General features: G+C 34.1%; 1 protein-coding gene across 1 annotated transcript in view; it reads right to left on the reverse strand.

Annotated features, from left to right (window-relative positions):
- The window catches only part of LOC125048962 (toll-like receptor 6), a 58,148-nt gene that overhangs the window by 11,388 nt on the left and 22,188 nt on the right, over positions 1 to 24,572 (reverse strand). The window contains exon 2 of the mRNA XM_047647946.1: positions 5,016 to 5,092. The gene's annotated coding sequence lies outside the window, so the exon portion shown is untranslated. The remainder of the gene's footprint in view (positions 1 to 5,015; positions 5,093 to 24,572) is intronic.

A 24,572-nucleotide genomic window follows, 5' to 3' on the forward strand; every position in this document is an offset into this window, starting at 1 on the left:
CTCGTGTTTTAATAAATAAATAAACGCGACAAAACATTTATCTAAGACATAATTAAAGATTGTATAAAAACGCAAGAAATCTATAAAATTTAGAAGAATAAAAGCATCACAGCGGTGACCGTGATCTAACCACTAAGTGTTCCGTTCGTATCAAATGTAGTTCCAAACTCGACGTTCCCACCGTTTCGCTCTATTGACCGTGGATATAACATTTCTAGCTTCCATAATTATTTTTCTCGTGAACCAATACAACAATTATAGCATTCGTCACGATCTTAGAATGATTTGAAACTATTTATTGACGTAAAAAATTGGGGAACAATAATTAATAGTGTTCTATAGAGTAGTATAGAAAGCGAAGCATAATTATAGGTTTAAAAATGACGACGTCATTTGAGCGAATGATATTTTAATATAAGTGTTCTTTTTTATAACGCTATAGAAGGCTTTTGTTTGAAGTTACGTAACCTTCAATGTGGTATAGAGTACAGACATTTCAGTGATCAATTGTTCTAAGATATTAGTTAGCCATTATCGCTTGGAACTCGAATCATTTTTGGCGAGCTTCAATGACATTTTATATCATGTATATTGAACTACAAATGCTGCGGTAAGTAAAAAAGGTACCACACCACATACATGGGCTGTGTCAGTTCAATAAAGCAGTAGTTTTGTATTTAAAGGTGTAATCAAACTACGTTTTACGGCACCGATGATATTTGAGAAAGACAGCTTCAAAGGTTTTATAAATACGTCAAATCTATAAGAACTAAACTTGCGTTAAGTTATCGTCTCTGAAGTTTCCTCCTACCCTGTAAACTATATAACTGCCAGAGACGTAACAATGAAACTATATCCACGAGGTACAAATAGTCCCCATTCGAATTCACGTCAAGTCGTCGTATTTGTAATTCAACACGGAGTCCCCGCGCGTATTGTTTTACCTACTACCGCTAAAGGGGAAGCTCATTGTTCATAAAACATTTATTAGTCGCGAATCGGTAATGAGTCGCCTACGGCTTTCAAATAAGGCAAATAGGGCGTTGCGGCCTGTCCTTGACTTGTGAACAATATTGGGGAAATGTAATTGTACCACAGTGACGTTTCAAGTCTGATACTCGTTAATCAATTTTGAATTCCTTAGTTCTCGTATAGACAAGGTTTTGTCAGAGTACTTGAGATATAATCATTGAATATAATCTGTATTTGTTATGTATTTATACCGAACTAAATACTGTCACTGAAACCCGCGATACATTTTAATGTTTTCACAAGCTACATACATCCACATGTTTGATAATAGGCGCTTGAAGTATAGAATTTAGATTGGATTAGCGACAAATTTACCTTTTTATTCAATTGTGAGTCAAGTCTATGTTCCCTATATTTCAAATCTTTTTGGTGTAATTTGAGTCACTCGACAGATCGAAGTTCGTAAAAAACTCTCATTAAACCTCCTGTTATAATAATGCTATTTACAATTTCACAAATAAACAAAACATAGATAAACTTCATAACAATTGAAAACATCGCAATGAGAAATATATCAGACTGAATTGAAACTCATGAATATAGATAATCAAACTTTGTCTTTTTCATTCAAAACTGTATACATAAAATATGATAGAATTATTCATGAACGCATAAATAAGTCTTAAAAGTTAAAAACGATTGAAACAGGTGCAACAACTCGTAAATATTAACCATTTGTATCACGATGAATATAATAGAATTCGGACAAAAATTCGAAGTGTATTTTAAGTCTTTAATAAGATTTTTACATCATCAAGCCCTATTATAGTCGAGTCATTCATACGATTTACGGTTCCCTACGGCATAAAAACAGCTTTTGAATCAAATTACTACTTTTAGTTATGCATAAGACGTAATTAGTAAGACAACCGTCTCTATATTAATTTAGATTGGAACAATTTAATCGAATAACCGTAACGAAAACCGATAGATACATAGGTGAAGCAATTTCGGGGCAACTCTAATTTCGTAAAGCTAGTAAACCGCTGTCGAGATGACGAACTGCCTCTGGAAGTGAGGAGACTCTTCATTAAGGGAGGGGTGCGGCTAGGCCCGCGGGGGGCGATGGCTTTATGGGACAATTTGCATTTACACGAACCCAAGCACAGATTACGCCAGCACTTATCCGCCTGTCGAAATGAGGCTCACCTCCGCTACAGGCTTAGTCCAAACAAGCCTTTGTTTATGTTGCGTTGAATTTTTAACCGTCATTTGTTTTGACGGCACGCTCCTTAAACACGCCGGCTTTTAGCTTTATTGTTCGATTCAAGCTCAGGTTTTTTTTCGCGATCCCATTTTCTGATTACCAGACCTTATAAATATGAAAGGCGAGGCTTAGACTCCAGTTATGAGACGAGTCACGATTATAGGCAGTACGTCTAGATAGCCGGGTGCGAAATGTTGACTGTGTATTACGTTTTAACAAAGAGCGTTCGGAGGAGGCGCCTCGAATGTTGTCACAAGACTAAACCGATAAACAAAGGGATACAAAAGCACTGAGCACATACCTCCGGAGAACTATTCACAAATCCCCTGACCCAATTTTGGGTAACCACCTTTGGATCGCTCCGACAAAAGCACATCTATGTAGGAACATCATTCTGTGCGACCATCTAACATCAATTTAGAGCCCGCATGGCCTATCGATAGCAACCACAGGATTACGAAGCAAATTTTGGCAGCTACAGTTAAAACATTTTAATTATCTATACTTATATTATAAAGAGGAAAGATTTGTATGTATGTTTGTAACGAATTGGCTCAAAAATTACTGGACCGATTTTAAAAATTCTTTCACCATTTGAATGCAACAAGATCAACATAGCTAAAAAACTAAGGATCCCACTAAAACTACAATAATGTTACCCAAGGTGTAAAAAAATGCGTATAAAATATCTTTTATCGCATGCGCTGCGAAAACTATTGATGATAGAACAAAAAATGTTCCACAATATTAAAGAACATATCAATATTTACAATTTTTTTTACAAAATAAATGTCCACGCGTGCGAAGCTGGGACGGGCCGCGAGTATCTTATAAAAATAAAATACTCCACAAAACTTGCTTACAGCTTTTTATATTGTCATTAAAAATAAAATAGTTATATCATTACAATTTCAACCAAAACATTAATCAACCGAGTATAGATGGATCACTATACCGAAACAAACATTTCGAATAGGTTTGACGATAAATAAATACTGTAAGCTCCATTCGTCGGCGTAAATTCAACAGTACCTCTGTCATGTGAATAAAATATATAACTGAATTAACAATGTGTTTTCATAGAATCGCCGGCTGTCTGCTGCATATACCGTATCCAAATATTAAGTTAGCTTAACGTATAAATATTCATTGGAGCTCAGTTTCAAGCTATTTGCCACAGTGTCGCTGGTACCTACAATACCCTTAATCAGTGAAATTGCTAAGTAACCGAGCTGAACCAAACTTTGTATGATAATGAAATAGCGAAAACGTTAGTCTCAAATTCAATGTATTACGATGAAGTTTATATTTATAAAAAAGAGTGTGTGTACTTATGTACACGCGTTAGAAGTTATACTTCATTGGCGTATGGAAAAAAAATAACTAAAATGCAGTAGTGATTAACGATAAATATTATAATTAATCAGTAAAATTATTATTAGTAAATACTATCACCGTCGTATATGAAATTGATTTAATAATAACACCAAAATAATATTTATTTATTCACACTATTTAATTATACTATTACGAAACACGTGTTCTAAATATAAAAATACTAGAATATACAAATTGAACATAGTTATTATCGATTTTCATGCCACCTAGAACTAACTTCATTCTGTTAATTTTGTGTCACGGTGCGCGGGCATTATAAAATTTCACTCTCATCAATTTTTCATAACGCGATTAAAGAAGTATAACTTCAAAAACTTTTATAGTGTAATTTTAATAATTTCAGAGCTTAGCAATTAATACTAATATTTAGTTCGTACCGATTTACAATTTTGTTGTAAACAATTATTATCATCATGCAAGCCGATATTTTTATGTTATTTACGAGTATATCCTAAAGTTCACAGGCAGTTTGAGTTTTTTCGGAACAATTTTTTCCAGAAACAATTGAGCGATGCAGCACTGTTATTGACTACAAATTTTCCGTAATTAATTGCCTTTCCAGTCATGTATATGGAATGTAAATTTTATGTATCAGTGTTCGCTGTGCCCGCTGTCACTCGCGGTCATTTGAACGCAACGAACCGTGAGATTGACATATTAAACTCTTGTTGAAAAGTAGCATATTCTAAACTCTGATATGACATATTATCTTTCGTATATTATGACAAAGCGATTATTTATATGTGTTATATTTTTGGATTTTTCTATAATATTTGAAATGTGTGTGATTGATAGTGCAATTATGAGTTTTTATTATGATATTTAAAATCTGCGTGTTATGTGTTTTTGAGCTATTAGTAATAAATACAAATGTGCAAATTGGATAAACTTAAAAAATTTCATTCAAATATCACAATTTCACAATGAATACATCCACGGTCATTCCAATAAATATTTTTTTATACCCGCGCAAGTATTACTTGGTCAAAAGGTCGTATGAAAAAGCGATGTTTTGCAATAAAAATACGAAACCGGAAACGCAGTTGGAAAACAGTTTTTCAATCTCGGTAGAAATGGTGAAACATTTACAATACTTACAGCTTAGAGCCACACAAACGGTGCCCAGGTGTTGTTTTATTGAAAAAAAGATACAAATCACCCCTTTCTTCTGAAATTGTGACAAATTAAAGCTTGCGGTGCGGTTTAGAGGAAAATTGAAAAACTAATCCACGGAAGGAAAACTAAGTATTTACGTAAATACTACCAAATCTGATTTGTTATAGTGACTTTTTTTTTTAATTTACGTTTTATTATACCTTTACATTTATAATCAAATTTCAACATCTTATTAAAAACCTAATATTATGGAAATATTTACCTAAGTTAGGCAGTAGCTTGATGTTATAAAGGTGAGTCAGTTAAAGTCATGAGCTGGACTTGGAGACTGCTTACAATCTGGAACAAAAGAAAACAAATTTTTATAAATCTATTCCTTGACTGAACATTTAAGGTTATCAGTAATAAAGTGCAATTTAAACATTAAATATATTAACGGGCAAATAATAAAATAATATGGTGTAATTCATAATATTTACTATCTTCTAAGACCACTATTACATCCATTATAATTTGTGGATAAAGGATATTCATGTTTAAGACCCCATAAAACAGACCTTCATAAATGAAAGTTTATAGACTCTCGTAATTCATGATCTTTGACTACTAACTACGTATTTACTTGGTGAACATTAAGAGTAGCGTTAAAGTTAACGACTAAAACCCATTTCAAGAAAGTATTTACCACAAACAAGACAGGTTCTGATAAAGTTTATAACTTTTCACCCTGGATTGAATACTTTGCAAATCCTTATGATAATAATTGTGCTTATTAGAAAAAAAATAATAGAAAAAATAATCTTATAAATATACTTATGTCTGTCTACAGTCTAATTTCCAAAAGGCTTACTACTGCTATGCATTACTAATAATACATAGCTTATCTTAAAGCAACATTCAGACTTTTTATAATTGAAGTATGATGTAATTGAAAAACGTTACTAGTAATTAAGAATACTTGACATTCTAGTAAAAAATTGCATAACAATGTGTTACTAGCATGGGTCGATTCCATTGACTCCATAGGAAAAACCTATTTTTTTAAATGTGTTACTTTTAATGTGTTATTTTTTCAAAACTACAATACAAATTTACACTTTATAAGGTGAGACTGTATTGTTCAATTTGTCCAACAAGAATGAAATTCAGTAACCGCGGAGATCGTCGCGTTCTCCAGGCTCCGGCTCGTGATAAGTATAAGGAAAACGTAGTACGTAACGGACATCTCATCAGAGTGAATCAATTATTTGTACCCAGGTCTTAAAAGACAAATGCGCGGAAAAGTCGTCTTGGTGATGGCAGTACCGTTCTCTAATCAAGCGGAAATGTTTGCTCGGCCGGACAGGCCTACGAGAGGACCGGACGGGTCGCTTATTCACCTGAACGCCACACACCTGATGGAATTCAATTCACATGCGCCCAATATCAAACGAAAATCTCAGTTCCAACCTCCAATATTCAAATAAACTTGCGGAAAACCTGTTCCAATTCCGCCGACAGTGAAAGATAGGTACAAAGTAAATTACGTGCATTCCATCTAATCTTAGAGAATTAATGTTAGTCCAACAATCTGTGTGTTCAAATTGACAGGTCCACTCAATCTGTGTGGTTCTTTCCTCAAAAGACCATTTCAGACTACATTCTACATGGTCTTCACATAATCTTGTTAGTTATGTCTGGACTTTAAAAGAGACTGTGACCTCCGAGTTTGTTTCGGCGTTTCTTCTCAGAGTAGTCAGATAGGAAACGTCGATCTCATCTAGTTTAAAAAAAAATATGTTTGACGTGTAAAAGTGTTTGTAAAAACCTACTTACAGAAATAAATCATTTATCATTTATTTATCACAGGTTATTCGTGCCTATTGCGTTGGTTGCTCTTGTAAATTGCGATGGACGGATAGGGAGTGAATACGCGAGAATTCTTTTGTTTTCATCATGGAAGAACGCAACTCGTTATGTGTAAACCTTTTGACATTTCGCTAAAGGGTTCATTTCGGCTGATTAATGCTGTAATTCCTTCGGTTGTACGTACAAAAAAAGACAGTGGAAGCATTTATCCGTTGACGGCTCGTGAGCGGGAGAAAAATGAGGGGAATTTATCTAAAGCGTGTATCGTGGCGAGCGGCTGACGGGTGTCTATTTTAATGCAGGCTATTTTACTTGGAATTGAAAATTCATGGCGAAATGTGGCTTTAGATTTATTGTTGTCCTAACAAAGTATGAATTGATAAGACCAGACCCACTTATAAATGATACGACATTGACTACTGACTCCGTGGATGTTTGGTTACCTAGGTTAAATTTTCGGCGAAATAATCATTGTTCCACGATAAGACAGAGGGCAAATCGCTACTTGGCTTTGGAAAAGATTAACAATAAAATAGACGCAAACCATGCCTATACCAATCTATAACACAGATATTGTAAAATAAATAAATAACCGAAACGAATGTATAAACCAACAAAAATCTATAAATAAGTCTCAATTCTACCCAACTCACTCGAACAATTTCAGTGTTAACATCTAGTATCATAATTAATGCTAAAGTTTTCAGAGCAAAGCTAAATAGGAGCACCTGGCTACAAAGGAGTGCTTTAGGCTCCAGTTAACAATCTAACTCATTAGCACTGAGTATTCCTTTGCTCAGCTACAGAAAAAATCGCGCAGATTAATTCGACTTTACTGCTATAATTTTTTCACCGCGTTAACGAGCTCTAGGAACACACGTAACAAAGTTGCGATTCAGACTTGGGCTTTTGCGCCGCCCTGCTTAATTTTCCTTTCAAACTCTTTAAATTTTCCAACGCGTTTAAGATTCGCTTTGCTGCAAGAAATTACGTAGCAGAGTAATTCAGCTATTGCCAGGATCTGCCGTATTAAAGTTTAGTTATTGCTTTTAAATTTTAATGTAAACCTTTTCAGACGTAAATTCGTGAATCTGCAGCGTATTTCGGAAAGTTACTTGCAGAAAATTAATGCTAAAGCAATTTCATAATTTTTTTTAATTAACGCGACAAGTATGAAATTTTAGTGTCAACCTTCAGGTCTGATATTTGTAACTAAAGGGGGAATATAATGTAAAATTTTAATTCATTATTTACCCCGTAAAGTTAATTTTTATCATAAAACCACACTTTTTAATATATTGTGTAATAAATTAATGGGGGCTTCAATTTAATATTATCTTCAGATTTGTCCAGGCTTATCTCGGTAATATAAATATGTAGAGTTGTGAAGCGTGGGTAGGTTGTTTATTTAGGTACCGGTGGAGCATTTGTAGGAAACTGGTCTCTGGTTGTCATTTAATGTAACACTGCCTACGATTTATAGAAAGGCTGTATTCAGAAAGATTAGACATGGTATTTCGAAAGATTTTCTCTTTATCTGCTGAACGATACAGTAGTCCAATATTATTCGCTTAGTTTATTTGTATTTTAACATTATAAACGAATTAAGATTAAATAAATTTAAGGGTTTATGCGCCGGAAACGAATGTTATGTTTTTAATAGAAAGGTAATAGAAACCGATGAGAAAAGTCAATAATAAATAGGGATAATTTACCTACGTATTTTTATTATCAAAAAAGTTACCAGTGTGAACTAAACTTGATTACTTCATTAAATCCATTAAACCAGTCCTATAAACACATTCCACTTCAAAATAACGAATAAACACGCAAGAGCACATCAAGAATGATTCAAGACGTCAAAACATCAGATTTCATTCCGAGAAAACAAAATTCAACGCTCCAAGAAAGGGCGACGTCCAACTTAATAACCACTCATGAATCCCAAACTTATAATTAATGCTTGTGTAATTTAATGTAAACTGTCTTAAGACCTCCGCAGTTAAAATAGTCTTTTCATTTATTACCATTAAACTTTTCCTTGTTAAAATGTATATTCATATACTGTAGTTAAAATGTTGAATCGACACCACGTATTTCAAACATTGTGACGTGATTAAAACTAATATAGCAATTGGGTTTGTTAGATGTTCATAATTATTAGAATCGCGGCTTTTTGGACAGTTTCAACGAATTTTATTCATCTCAATATATATAAATTACGTGTCACGTTGTTTGTCCGCTATGGACTCCTAAACTACTTAACCGATTACAATCAAATTTGCACAGTATACAGTTTGATGTAACTTAAAAGATAGGATAGCTTACATCTCAATTTATGCCCGCAATATTATTTTTTTGCAAAATATTTGTTTATTATTTGATAGTCACTATTCTAACAGATGGCGCTGTGTTGAAAGTATCAACGTTTCACATAAGCTACAATTTAATGGCATAACCACCAAAAAAGCGTGGTGGTGATAACTGGCGTTCTCCTACCGTTTCCATTGAATAGTTTACTACTATGTAATATAACAAAAACCTTAGACACAGCAACGCTTGGCCAAGTCTGCTAGTCACATATAAAATCTAAACGGATAACTAAAATACATCACGTATTCAGTTTTTAAGGAACCCTGCTGCGATCTTGTCATAACCCACATTATTGTGACTGAAGACGCAGGTGCGTGTCAGTAATTAAATAAACATTTAATTACAACCTAATATATGTAGGAGCATGTACGACGTCTTCAAACAAGAGATAGTCACGATGGAGCTTAGAGCAAATAGCGTCTAATCTCGTATTTGGATTACAGTTTACAGTATGCTAACACTAATTAAAGATTATTAAACATATATATATATATATATATATATATATATATATAGATACAAATGATTTATTCAACCTGGAGTCTGGGATAGAACATCATAGTCAGAACTACGACATACGATATATATATACGACTACTATTATATTGTTATTATTTTTTGTTTCATTGCAATATAATTTGTATATTCTTTCTTATTTATAACCAATATTTATCCTAAATGTTATTTGTAAGAAATAACTTTTTAAATAAACTAAAACCTAAGTTATTGATTAAGCTGTTTTGACAGTGCCCATTGACTACATATAATAATTTGTAAAGAAAAATTACGCATTATAACCTAGACTTATTTTCTCGCATGGACATTGCGGTTGGCTGTTATATTGTAATGTTGTGTAGACAAGTGATATAACGGCGACCCCACCTTGCGCTTCTCACGCGATAGGGGTGACTTACTGTACTGACGTATACAAAAGTACTTTTTGGTATAATTAAATTCTCGTTATATCATTACTAAAATGACGTGTACAGATTTTTGAATGTATGAAAGTTAGAGTGTAGATCAATCCTGAATACACTTAGAAGATAATACAGGTTAGGTAATAAGAAATTTAGTCCGTCCACTGTCCTATCTATTATAGATTTATATTGGAATGATTATATCGCTACTTTCATACGATATCTTTTGATTGTACTGAAATAAATAGTTTAAATTAAATTAATTGAACCACAAATTTTCTGTTTGACTGTAGGCGGACGAACGACCGGCGGTTAGTTTGTGAATTATAATTAATCATACTCTGACGTATGTCTACTTGGAATATAAAAAATGCAAATACATTTAATTTCAGCTAGACGAGGGGAATTGGCGCCCTCTCTAATTAATTAGATGCCACCTGCTATAAAACACACTGCGTGAACTCCGCCGGTTAAAAAAATTGTTAATTACGCGCCACGAATTTGGTGAAACCGCGTTTTTATTTTTTGATGTTTTAATTAACAAGCTGTACGTAAGTTGGTGTAGGTACAGATAAAAAAGTGAGTTATGACATTGATTACGGCCTTTACGTGACCATAAATAAATATATTTTACATAGTACCTACCTCAAACAATAGTAACCAGAAAACATAACATAGACTTTAATGCATTTGTCAAAGGTGGGTAGAGTATGTTATGCTTTATTGTTTTCCCGTTTCAATAAATCGCTACCTATACTTTTTTAGTCTTCTCTTTTTAATTTCATGCGGTCTCCAACGCGCGGCATTATCCTGTTTTAATGATTTGAATGTATTATTTCTATATTAGCTACCGAAAGTATTACATTCCAATGTACTGAGTGTTTGGCTTAAAACGGTTAAACCACAAGCCATTATAATAATAAGCATCTGAGAATAATGCTATAAAGACGCTTGAATATTAATTTCACCTTACCGGCAAAGACAATTTCATAAACGTCACGTAAATGAGCAATAATCCGGCGCAGTCATTGCCCGGATCATAACCGAAAATCTTCGGTAAGTCGAAGAGGAGTCACGGCGGGTGAGAAACGACCTCCATTAAGGAAGTGAATACATTTAAAATAATCGGCTTAGCCGTCCGACGTTGACGTATATTCGTACTTATCTCACGGAGATACCGACAGAGATATCCAGAACTAATCCCTTCCACAAACATCTGAAAAAGACTCGCCTTGTTTGGACGAGCCAAGTAATTGAACGGGCTGCGACCACTACTTCGATTTGAACAAAAGTACCTAATAATTTATGCTCTTAATCTGACGCCTCTCGCTCGAGGTTTTATTCGTTTTCCGCATCAGTTCTTTGTCGAATTCAGATATTAACTCAACAATGCCGAGAGTCACAATATTACTAGCATGTGCGTTCTTTATTCTGTTCTTTACCCGCTGTCTACCCGCAATATTTATATGGTGGTAGATTAGTTGGAGGATACCGAGAATTCTTAGCTATTTAGATTTCTGAAAAGGATAAATGGAGTTAACATCTGTCTGGGCTTACGTGGATCGTACGTGCTTACGTCAGTTTTGAGTTATTGGAAAAACTTTTGCAATAATAAATTAACAAAGAACCAACAGAATTAGATTTTACGATTAATTTAATGTTTCTCAAGTAGCGCATCAGGAAATGGCCATTATTTTTAAGAACTTCCTTTGACGACAAACGCCTTGTTTACTTTGACAAAGACGTAACTTTTAATGGAGTTACAATTACAGTTCCGAAGGTTGAGGGTTCTTTAATCAATGAACTTTTGATTTGAATATCAATTTTTAAACACCAGTAGAAGTTATTGTAAAAGGAAACTAAATAAAAATTTTCGTTGCGGAAAGATTAAAGTACAGTAAAGTGAAAAGTTTGAAACGAGTCGATTCAAACTGAAAGCTGAACGTAGTTGACATAAACGTTTAAAACAAAACTTGGCAACAGTGAATACAGGTTGAAAACAAAACCATCCAATCACATCTGTTACAAAACCGATATTACTGGGATTGCTCAGCGACAAAAGTTCCCACATAAAACAGGAAGCACCGTGCCATGTCTCATACAAAGTAGCAGCTTTGCAAATGCTTTTAAATATACTTTAAGCCAAGAACTCTTCACCCCTTACTTTACTGTAATGATTCCAGGTATAATTACGACACAATTTCATTGAAATCTCTTGCGGTTTCTTTTCTTGCTTCATATTAGTTATGTCAATCCACTTAACTTACTTATTATATACTTATTGACACACAATTAAATACCAATATGTCAGATTCTTAAGTAGAAAATGCAGAAGCAAATTATTCCTTGTTATGAAGAACAACGGGTATGTTTGAAAGCCTATGACATAAAATGGCGGACGAGAAATTCCGTGTTTAATCAAACTATCGATTGAACTAAACTGTAGATTCCAATTAGCCCTTACTACCGTAGAATAAACAATGCACGAGGTTTTCTCTATTAGTATTCTATCGACGCTAAAGATTATTGAGGCTAATATAAATCGATAATATCGACCATATTTGTTAAGTGGTATAATAATAATAACGGTAAATTTTAATTTGTAATGAAGGGATTTCAAGCCCTATTCACTCATAAATTGTACGTGTATATATATATATATATATATATATATATATACACAGTGTTAAGTTTTATAAGAATATCACCGTTAAAGCCAAGAATCAGAGGTATTCTATTTAATTGGTATTGTATCAATGTTGTTATTATTGTGAAAGTGCTGACACTTCTGTAGATAACGTATAATAGGTGTTATATTAGGATGAATATTATTTTTGACTACTAAGATTCATATATATATTTTTCGAAAAGCTATTATTAGTTTCAATAATAGTTTTTCAAACGGAGAGAGAAGGGAAGAACTATGTATGTGTCACCCGGCAATTTTTTTTCTGTACCTAACTAAAACTTCCGATCTGCACGGTTTTACGCTTTTAAATGACACTTAACAATTCTAGTATTGTCTTTTATTGACATAACCTTTACACATTTAAAGAAAACACTTTTTAACCGGATTGAAAGTTATGTATTATTATAAATTTACTTGAAGTTATTTATTATTATAATTTCGGAGTTGGTATCTCCGGGGAAAACAAATACAGATAATACAACTTTTTCTACAGCTGTGGTACTTTTTGACATTCAACACCTTTTGTCTTCAGTCACCGTGACCAGGCAGGCTGTAAAGCACGCGAAACGTCGGTTAAATTTAAAATTGTGTAAAATATGTGTATAATACATAACTTCAATCCGGTTAAAAAGTCTTTTCTTTAAAAACTTAATAAATCTAATAAAATCTATCATTTAAAAACTTCTAATGCAATTATTTACTTAACAAGTAACGTGGTACTTACTAGTTAAGATTATTTATTTTTGTACACTCAACACTCCAGTCCAGCCCACGCCAAATGCGGACGACTCGTCCTCATCAATTTGAAACACTAATATTATAAAGTGACTACATTTAGTTGACTTATAAAAATATTCTTGAGGTGGCTTCGGGTGACACTTAAAATTCAAGTTTTATGAAGGGCTTTTGAATTGACATTCCTATAGTTTCTATATGAATCTTTGTATACTGTTGTGAAATACATGACGTAACAATTTTCATAAATAAGATTTAAAACTGCAAGTAATTTGTTATTGTTAAATGTTATTCTAAGAGTTAACTAATTATAAAAATAACTTATTTTAACAGGAACAAAGTTCTGATAAAATTGGCATAAGACCACTTATTTTTTAGATGTATCACCGAATTTAATATATAGATAAATACATATGTACACATTTACTAGATGTGAACTATGTATCTGAATAGATATATATTTCGTAAACCGTAATTTAAATTCTTTTAAAAATAAGCCAAAGTTGGAAATTGGTGGACAAACACAAATAAAACAACATAAAATTCCCATCTCAAAATAGCCAAATTAAAAATATCCGAAGAAGTATCAATAAACTTAAATAGCTTCACCACGGCAACTAACAGCCACTACGACTTGATAGACTATTAGTTTTAAAACATTAAAGACGAATGCTTAACGATTGGATAAATGCGTCGGTGATAGAGAAAAACGAAGGTATGAATTGATGGCATAGTAAAGGAAACTATATAGCTTTTGAAAAAATATTTTAGCCGTTTTTCTGACAAACATATATTTATAACAAGTATGTTGAACATCAAGGATTTTACTATGGTGACTTTTGCTTAGCCCTTTTGAAGACGACAACGACGTATTAATATGTGTATGTAATGTTCTAATAATGTTAAAATAAATAAATATAATATAACATTTCCATTTCTAGATAACACACTAAGGATGTTTGTATTTAATAAATGTTTAAAGTCCAAATCCTTAATAGTATTGTTTGTTTACACAAAGTAATAATAATTATCAAGTATTATAAAGGACCTCCTCCGCGATTGTAAGTCAGTACATTACGTAACTATACTCATGTAATGCTAGCAGTAAGCGACCACGATTGTCTTTTGTTATTAATTAAATATTGTAATAAGTGTGTTGTGTGTATCAATAATATACTTTTAATATAATATTAAAAGGCTATTTGAATCAAGTCTTCCACTCCAAACATAGCATGTATACCACTTTCCACATACTTTAGCTGTGCTTATTAACTATTTAAACGAAATTTTAAAAAATCTCATAGAATTTAGTAATAAATTGTCATATCTTTTAAGTCTGAGCTACAGCCGATTTATCCCAGTCTCCATTTCCGTGGCGCTCACGGTCACGTGCAACCAGTAGACGTTCAGAAACCCTCTTCCGCACCGTCAACTCTGACGAATTAAGTTATTAACGCTTCAAACAGCTGCTCTACACAAATCAAAGAATCTATCGCCCTCCCAGCACTCTCGCCTTAAAGCTTTACGTCCATTTTATGAGCCTCCATATTCAACTCCACTCACTAAACGTGATTGAACCGAAGCGAAATACGTAATGACTTTTGTGGTTTTCTGTCACGTATTCTTTAAAAACACATACACTTTTGAGCACTGTGATTTTACTTGGAGTTATTCCGGAACGCAATAATTCTACTCATCATTTTAGTAGTATTGTATAATTTACTCTCCCTGTTAAGAAAATTTGTATTCAGTATATATATTTTAAGGTAATTTTAAACTGCATATTTTCAGGTATTTGTATTGGTGAGAAATAAATGTCAGGTGTTACACGTGTTTCAGCACGCAACCCACCTTGTCATCGTACAATGTTTGAAGCTAAAACGAGTGGTTATAAATTATTTACAATTCAGCGCGAACGCGGGGTATTTGTCACCCCGGGCCAAGGTATTAAGATATTGCTACGTATTCCTAAGGGCCTCATTACGAGTCGGGGTGGGCACGCGATACCTCTAATATTTCATCCTTAACCTTCACGAACTAGGAAAATAGCTCTTATAATTCTAAAATAACATAGAACGTATTACGAAATTGGAGCAAAAAATATATTCGCTCGTACTTTTTAATCTCTCAAAATCTCGTAGCTTTCGTGGGAAAAAGCAAAGAATGAAAGCGCTAAAAATCGTATGTTTCATTAAAATAATTGGCGTCGGACTGTGAAAGATTTTATAGTAATAAAATTGTCGACTAGTTTAGTTTATTTTTGGTATAGCCGTCTAAGGTTTATTGCAATGAAATTTCAATGAAACCAATTTTATAGTCATAGTCTTTTAAACTCAACTTAATACCATTCATCTAAAAAAGCATGATTCGATATTTTTTGTGAACATTACTTTCGTAATTAATTTATAAAACACTTCTATCATAAGTTGATTAACTGTGCGTCTATTTAAATGCATTAAACACAGCTTATAAAGTCATTAATCATGTGCTATAAAATGTAAAGTCATTACAAAGTTAAAAAAAAATGTCACTCCATCTGCCAACGCTATCACTTTGGCGCCCGCAGCCCCTACCGCTCAATTTACTCACACAATGAACAATATAATAAAGTCATCATACCGCTGGCTGGTTATCATTTTCATTATACGAGAATTAAAGAAATGCTACTCGATGTTATCTGAAGCGTGAGTCGCGTGAGGAAACTGAGATGAACGTTATTAAAAAAGCACATGTGCCCCGAGATGCGTATGGCAGCGTTCGTTAATTACTTTTGACACGCAGCATATGATTCAATTATCGTATGATTTATAAGGAGCTTTGAGCTGAAAGATGTGGGGGTAGAATCGTTTATTTAAGCGCTAGAATGTTACGACGTATCGCGTTTCTGGCATATGGCAAGCAATTCTCACAGTAGCTGATCACGCTACCAATCTGTGTGGTCATTGTCACATGTTTTAAAATTGTTAATCATGCATAAAATCATATCCATTTTCTCACAATCTCGGGGAACAGATTGCTCTTTAGGATAGATAACTTTAACACTATTATAAACGTATAAATTATACTATCGCGTGCCAGATCTTAGAATTCGGGCGTTATTCTCACACAAAAACCACCTTAATTGCTTAACTAATCCGTTTCCTGACCACATTAGCTGGTTCTTAATTGCTGTATACACAAAAGATCGCTGTATATCTACATAGACTCAGAACTATAAATTATTACTAATTACAAGTAAAACTTAAAGATACGATCACAACCTGAATTCTTTCTATTATGAAGCCGCATTGAATTGTTGCATATAAAAAAACTTTACCATAAATAGTAAATCTTCCGTGACGTGTAATGGTCTTACCAGCTTATTTATCGGAATAGTTCGTTTCGAATGAACCGTTTAATAAATATTATCACACTTTAAGTAGTCAACAAACGTGAGAAGATAGCTGTTGACCCGATTCGTGATATTTGTCTCGTTTTTGGGATTAAAATTGATCGCTGCCGAACAGCAATGTCTTCTGTTTGTCGAACATGTCTTTCGTAAATAAGGCAGCTGGTTTATGAATCTTTTGCTTTGTTAGATTTAACGTCTTAGAATAATTAGTATGGATTGAAAATAACTCGAGAGCTCTCCAACGACAAAGGGGCCTTCTGCGATCGCAGTGTAAAAAGGATCTCCATTTATTTTTGAAGAGATTTCAATGACACCACTTATGCCTGCATTTGGCAGCAGGTTTTTTTAACACATCCGGTTTAATTTAAAAACGATGAATAGTGAGAAGTGGTATAGAATTTAGAACGTCTAATGGCACCTCTAAGCTTTAAGTGGTGGTATGTAATGAATAATATGTATTAAATTTATGGAAAAACATTTGTTAAATATTGCTGAAGAATAAAGTTTTGTAATCAGTAATTTAAAACAAAATTAAATATAAACGGTAGCGACTTAACAATGGAGTTACAAAGTCATTTAGTGGGGCGATTTCTTGGCGGGGTTCCCACATTTGCCACATGGTTTGTATTAAAACATCTCCGATACAACGTATTCAATAAATCCGGATTACTTGTCACTGATATATTTACTCATGGAAAAATAGATTCTCATAAAATAATATCAAAATAGTTTTTAAAGAGTCACTCAGAAGGTTCAATCTCCAGTAATTTCAAGATTAACGTTAAATTCTTTTAACTAGAGGAAATGCATGTTGTTGCAGCTTATATCCCGAAGTTACCCGCTGAGGCAAAGGCAGCCCATTTTTTGTGACAGGCTAACCGAGTGCCATAAATAATAGGTAAGGGTCGTGCATGCGAGTTTTGTAATAAATTCGATGCTCTTTTGGTAGCAATGAACTATTGAATTATGGTGATACGTTAAGCCAGCTAACGCTGTTGGAATCCGTTTTTATTTTCTTTTCATTTCGCTAAGCCCGTGCTTGCGTCTGAATCCTCGCTTATCCTTTAAGAAAAGATCTGTTGTTACTTAAATGCTCCACGATGGTATGCATTTTATTCTTTTTCGTTAAACTTCATCCTGGTTGATGTATCGGGTTACTTGCACTCCCGGCCATTTGAAAAAGACAACATACAGATGGTACATCCGTATTGGTTTTCTCTTAAAATACAAGACTTTTAAGCCACAAGAGACCGTTAATATTTTCTTCGGTAAACAAAAGCGTGTATCCAGTTTACTTAGAACTTAGATCGATTGATGCATCTCCCAGGATAAAAGAAAGTTTTACTAACATTTTCTTCTTATAATTCTATATAACTTAGGTGTAATGTAATAAAACTAACAATAACTTGAATAACATTAAATTGAAACCTAGATTAGCAAACTATGGTGTAAGTAGGTATGTGTAACTTATGCAAATACTTCTAATGAAAATAAATCAAAGCCACTTCGTAAATTCACGACACGCCAACTTCCGGCACTTTAAACGTAAGATATGCACCGGTAACATTAAAAGACTTAATTTTAGTACCTGTCGCCTGTCACTGCTTGTAAGTATAAGGTTTCTATCGGGAGTCGCGCGGCGGTAGAGCAGAGACACGGCGCGGCGCACCGTTCACATCATGAGTGCCTCTCAAATTACCCCCGGATAAGTCAATCATTGGAAACGTCCACGTCAACGTCCACGATTGCCCAAAAATAACACAGTAAATGTTGCGTGTGGCGCTCTCGGCATAATGCGTTGCGACAGCCGACATGTTTTGTGCGAGAAAATAAAATTGATGGCACAGGGACCGCTTCAGACTTAAATAGCTCGGCATTCGTGTAGCAGCTAAACGCTTTTGTCTATTTTATAACCGGCGTCATGTCTCCCCGGCAAACGCTTTCAATCTCATTTACGTATAACATATTAGTTTTGCAACGAACAGTCACTTAAATTATTTCGAACAAAGAGACAATTCAAGGGTCTCTCGCTTATTGAAACGATTGTCGCTTTGGCTTGTTAAACTGTTGAAAAGGAAGTAATTGGACAAGTGTAAGCGCCGATGAAACCGACTACGGGTCTAATTTCCTGCTTTCGCCGCAGTCTTTGGGCAAATAGCTCTTTGCAAATCAAACAAGGGGTCTGGCTAGTCCACATATCAACTTCGTATTGTTCCACGCCCATCATCGAGCTGACCAGAGGCGTTTTCGATTATCCGCCCTGGGAGAACAAAGCCCGCGACCGCAAAACCAAGTCAATTACATAGTTCAACAACTCAGCCCTTATAACTTTCATGGGCCACCACCGGAATACAGAAAAGGGTATTATGTTTTCAATACGAACGCGATGCGATTGACCCTTTTGAGTGTCCGCATTGACTTTTAAATTACTAATCCCGCGGGAGTAAACAGAAATAAAGCCTCGGGGGTGCTTGTTTACATGGTCGAGTGCTCTCACATATCTTCATTAGCCGTCGTACTGCTGGCCAACTTGCCTTGCTTGCTCAGCACTCGTGTGGCGGTTGCGAACCTCGGTGTGAGAGCAAAGCTACCTACGACTCACTACTTGACACAAATCCTATGTTTTGTTTTTGAAGTAATACTTCTTTTGACGCGTTACGGAAAAAACGATGACAGTAAATTGTTACAATCACCGTCACGCGCGCACACCGTCACAAAAAACCAACACCGAATTTATTTTGTGATATTATTTTTAAATAAACTTCACTTAACTAGATAATGCGTTATAATAAAACGTTCAGTGTATTAAATACCTTTTTTTCTATTCTTAATGTCGTTTTTTCTACAAAATTAGGATAAAAATTTTGAACAGATTTTTATCTTGTTATGTAGAAGTATAACTTCTAACGCGTGTACATGAGATTTTTTTTTGCATTTACTATACATCAAGAAGCAGTAAAATGTATTAGTATATGTAAACATACTATACGTTGTCTTACTATAAACCGGCATCGCAACATAGCAACATACATTGTCTAACGACGCATTAATTGTACTATTGCTTAACTATTTATGTTTAAACTAATTTCATATGCAGCCATAAAATACAACGAACTTAACGCACTGCATTATGCAAACATGCACATAAAATTGATAAAATCTTAAAACACGTATGGGGCTTAATTAATTGAATTAACATTTTAATCAAATCTAGTTTGTTCGTATAAATCGTTGTCCGGAAATAATTTAAACTAGCAGCCATTATTTTAGAGTGTACAGAGGGTATCTATGAATGTTTATCTAAACATCTGAATAAGAATGGCCTGAGTGGGGCAGGCGTCCGTTGGGACGCGGTCATGCGAGCCCATTTCATCTGATGGCTATATACCCCCTTTTTTACGTCAACTACACCCAACCCTTCTATACCGAATGAATTACTTAATTTTCCACGCCCAAGCTGAGCCACGAACCCTATTAGAATTCATCATTTCTTTTCTGTGGGATTCACAATATTTACTCTATCCATAAAGTTAATTATTGTGACTCTGTTAACCTTTTGTATTGTATTGTATTTTAAATGTTTGTCTATACATAGTTCTATTTATTATTATTGTTATTTTTCCTTTAGACTTTACTTTATTTTAGTTATAGTAACGGGTTAGTTTGAGTTTTTATTTTTATTTGTTTGTTAATAATCTTTGCAATTCTTGTACTCTACCCTCTGTAGGTGTTTCTTTTTCATTATTCCACATTAGGGTTACCTGGAAGAAATCGCTTGTTAGCGATAACGCCGCCCGTTGCCATACTTTTGTAACTTTTGTAACATGTTTTTTTTTTTATTTTTGTTATGTGTATGTTTGTGAATAAGGTAATAAAGCATAAATAAATATATAAATTCAATTTTAATTTGATTGCCGTTAGCTATAAATTCACAATAACCTAAATCTCCACATTGTTCAAATCGACAGTAATTAGAACCCTATTTGTGCGACACGGTATTGAAACAGCCGAAAACATTTACTATTAATATATGCGTTAATCTAAAATATTTCAATATATTCCCTATGTATCGGCGCGTTCCTCGCATCGCTGGTTATTAATGAGCCCAAATTGTTATTAGGGTCTATTGAGGCAAAATATAAAAATATCCATTAAGTGTTAAACTGCCGTAACCGATCGGCATTCGTCCCACTGCACTGCTTCTATTGTGTTTCATAAAAGAAGTGTTTATGTTTGGGTGAGTTTTTTCATAATCAAAATTATGACTACCTGGGTAGACCATCCATCACGCATAACCAGAACAATTATCTAGAAGTTGCAATGAAGGTTTGACGTCTATATTTGCGATATAAATTTCATATAGAAATAAAAGTACAAAAGCTGAACGGAAAATGTGCTTGAGTGAATTTTAAGTTGAATCTACAAACTAATAATGATATTGAAGTAGGAATTTCTATACGCGCTCTTATTTATACGAGGCTAGTGTTCAAATTGGTGTATACTTCATTACTGAAGCTAAGGCGGTTGTTATTCTAAATTGCAGATTAGGAAAGGATACTCGACAGCACTCTACACCGCCGTATGCTTCGCTGAATGAATACTCATGCGGTTTGGCAAAGAAATTAACATTGTAAATTGTTTTACATTCCTAACAAACGATTTAATTATTAAAAGTATCCATAGTAGCTTATCATTTAAAAAATCAAACACTGAATGCAATACTCGTTAAGCGAGTTTACTTATCCTGTCGAAGCCGCGTACAAATTATTTGAAGAAGTCTATTAAGTATGAGGGTGTGCAATTATTTAATCAATTACCGTCTAAAATTCGTAATATTAGTGCGTTTAACCAATTCAAAAGGGCATTAAAGATACATATCAGAATGAACCTAGTAGACTAAAATTAGGACGGCAGATGGCGACGTGTATCTCGTTCGTAGTTTTATTAATGTAAATAAAATACATTATTTTTGTAATGAGAAATAAAGTTCTTTAAACATTAAACATTATTACACTACAAGAAATAATAAACAGTGCAAAAAGGGTAAACTTTCATTACATGAAATTAACGATATTAATTATAAACACAAAACTAAAGCTATAGAACAATATTAGTCTGTTGGTTAAGCGATCCTGGCGTCGTCAGTTCATCCCCGCGTCAATACATGTTACTATAAGCGGAATCAACGCTTGTCAATAAAGGAAAACATCGTGAGTAAATTGACATGATTTGAAAAATCATACGTCAGACACAAAGGGCTAACCGACTTTAATAAAAACAGTGAAGCTTATGAAAAGCTCATCTCGATACACATGCTTAAAACTGGTTTTATATCGGTTCAGTACATAAGCTATAAGTAGGTAATATTAGAAATGAAAGAAGTTGCGAAACCTAAGCTAACAAAAACGTCGCGTATATTATTCAGAGTTTTATGAAAAATGACGGCATTATGATACTATTATACCCAGAACATTTCCTTCTCGGGCAAACTGCCAGTTTACACAATAATTTGGCGTAAACTCAAAGAAAGTTCCAAATACATACTGTCCAAATATGTATATACAGTCCACTACTCTTACTTAGTTAAAATAAAAGTGTCATACGATTCGCACGTGTTATTATTGCAGTTTATTTAATTTCAAGACCCTCAATCAATTAGTGATCAATTCTCAACTATAACTCCTTAACATATGGTCCAAAATCGAACCGGATAACATCGCTATTGTTCAATAGTTGGCGAACAGTGAGAACAATAGATGCTCACATTCCTAAGCGATAAGGAATAGTTGGAAGGATTTTTGTGTGATCAGTGTTTCATTACAGTGTTATAATAACATTATAAAAGTGAAATTAACCTATAAAAACGAAATAAATTACGTTATATACACACCATACTGTGAAGTACTATTACGTTGGGCTGTGTTCAGTTTTTTCAGTGGGTCTGAGTAATCGGATAATTACGAACTACGCTCAAAGTCATAGTGTACGATGGAGGGTCTTTTTGAGTATCAATTTAAGTTGTTGGAGACATTAAGAAGTGCAGAAAAGAATTATAGGAAATCACCGAAAGACAGAATAAAAATATCATATATAGAAACTCGATTAGAAGTGTTAGAACAATTATGGCGGGACTTTAAGGAAGGACACAAAAGTTTAATTTTAAAAATATCTAAAGAGGAAGAAAAGGAAAGTAACTATTTTAAAGGAAACTTTAGTGATATTTTTGATGAGCTATATATTCAGTACAAGTCCACTATGAAGGAGGACTTTCAAAACTTAACCAAACAGTCTCCTTTATCACATACCTCAATAGCGGGTGGCGACGAACAGAGGTTATTAAATAATATTAAATTACCGTCAATACAAATACCGAAGTTTGGAGGTAAATATGAAGAATGGACAACTTTTTATGACTTATTTTGCTCCTTGATTCATAACAACAAGTCTTTAACGCCGGTGCAAAAACTACATTATCTAAAAAGTAATTTATCGGGTGACCCAGAACAATTAATACGCAACTTTTCGACTACGGACGCAAACTACGATGAGGCATGGAACCAGTTAGTGAAACGATATAATAATAAACGGTTGAATTGCTATGCAATTTTAAGAACATTATTTTCACAGAAGGTTATATGTACGGAGACATCGAGTTCAATCAAACAATTGGTAGACACTACGTCGGTATGTTTAAAAACGTTGCAAAATCTCGGTGTTAAAACCGACACTTGGGATATGATTATTAATTATTTAGTAACATCAAAGATGGACAATGAATCGATAAAGAGATGGGAACAACAACTTAGTTTGAGTAATACCGAATTACCTACTTGGGCAGAACTGCGGGATTTTCTAGAAGCTAGATTTCGATCGTTAGAAATGATAGACAGTCACAGAGTGAAATCACCATACCCTAAGCCTGTTGCTACACCTATTGCTAAACCTAAGTCCTTTCATTCAGGTATACACAATGATGTGAAAAAGCAGGAAGTCAAATGTGTGTTATGCAGTGGTGAACACTACATATATTATTGTAAAGAGTTCGTAGACATGTCTACAAAAGAAAAGCAAGAGTTCGTCCAGCAGAATAAATTATGTTTTAATTGTCTTGCTCCATCACATTCAGTAATCAGATGTCGTCAGCCAACGTGTTGCAGAAAATGTGGGCGTCGTCATCATTCATTGCTACACTACGAGAGAGATCGAAATACGGTGACTACGAGTGAAGGGGAATCCACGTTGACAGGTACCATGACTGAGCAAACTAAAGGTAAGCTTAATACTATAACAAACGATGTACACTTTGTAACTAACTTTTCCAAGGAAAATTGTCAAAATAGTGTCCTATTAGCTACTGCTGAGGTATTAGTAGAGAGTAGGAATGGTTGCAAACATATTATTAGAGCATTGTTAGACCAAGGGTCGCAAGCATCGTTTATAACTGAAGCTACAGTACAATTGCTTAATCTTACGCGCCGATCAGTAAGTGGTTGGGTGTCAGGTGTGGGAGAGGGGCAAATGAGAATCAAATACATGGTTTCACTTAACGTGAAATCTCGCCACGATCCTAAGACAATAATACGAGTGAATGCATATGTATTGCGTTCAGTAACAACACTTCTGCCTACTACCAAACTTAGTGCTCCTGAATGGTCAGACCTAGAATCTTTAGAGTTGGCTGACTCAGCCTTCAAAACACCTGGAAAAATTGACATTCTTTTGGGAGCAGACGTATACAGTAACATTATTTTAGATGGTATAATCAAACATCCTAGGGGCAACTTACTAGCACAGAGAACATGCCTAGGTTGGGTGCTATCAGGAAAGCTGCCTCAAGAAACAGGTTCTTCGGACACAAATGTTGCA

This window comes from Pieris napi, chromosome 1 (assembly GCF_905475465.1).
Source record: "Pieris napi chromosome 1, ilPieNapi1.2, whole genome shotgun sequence".
Classification (NCBI taxonomy): domain Eukaryota; kingdom Metazoa; phylum Arthropoda; class Insecta; order Lepidoptera; family Pieridae; genus Pieris; species Pieris napi.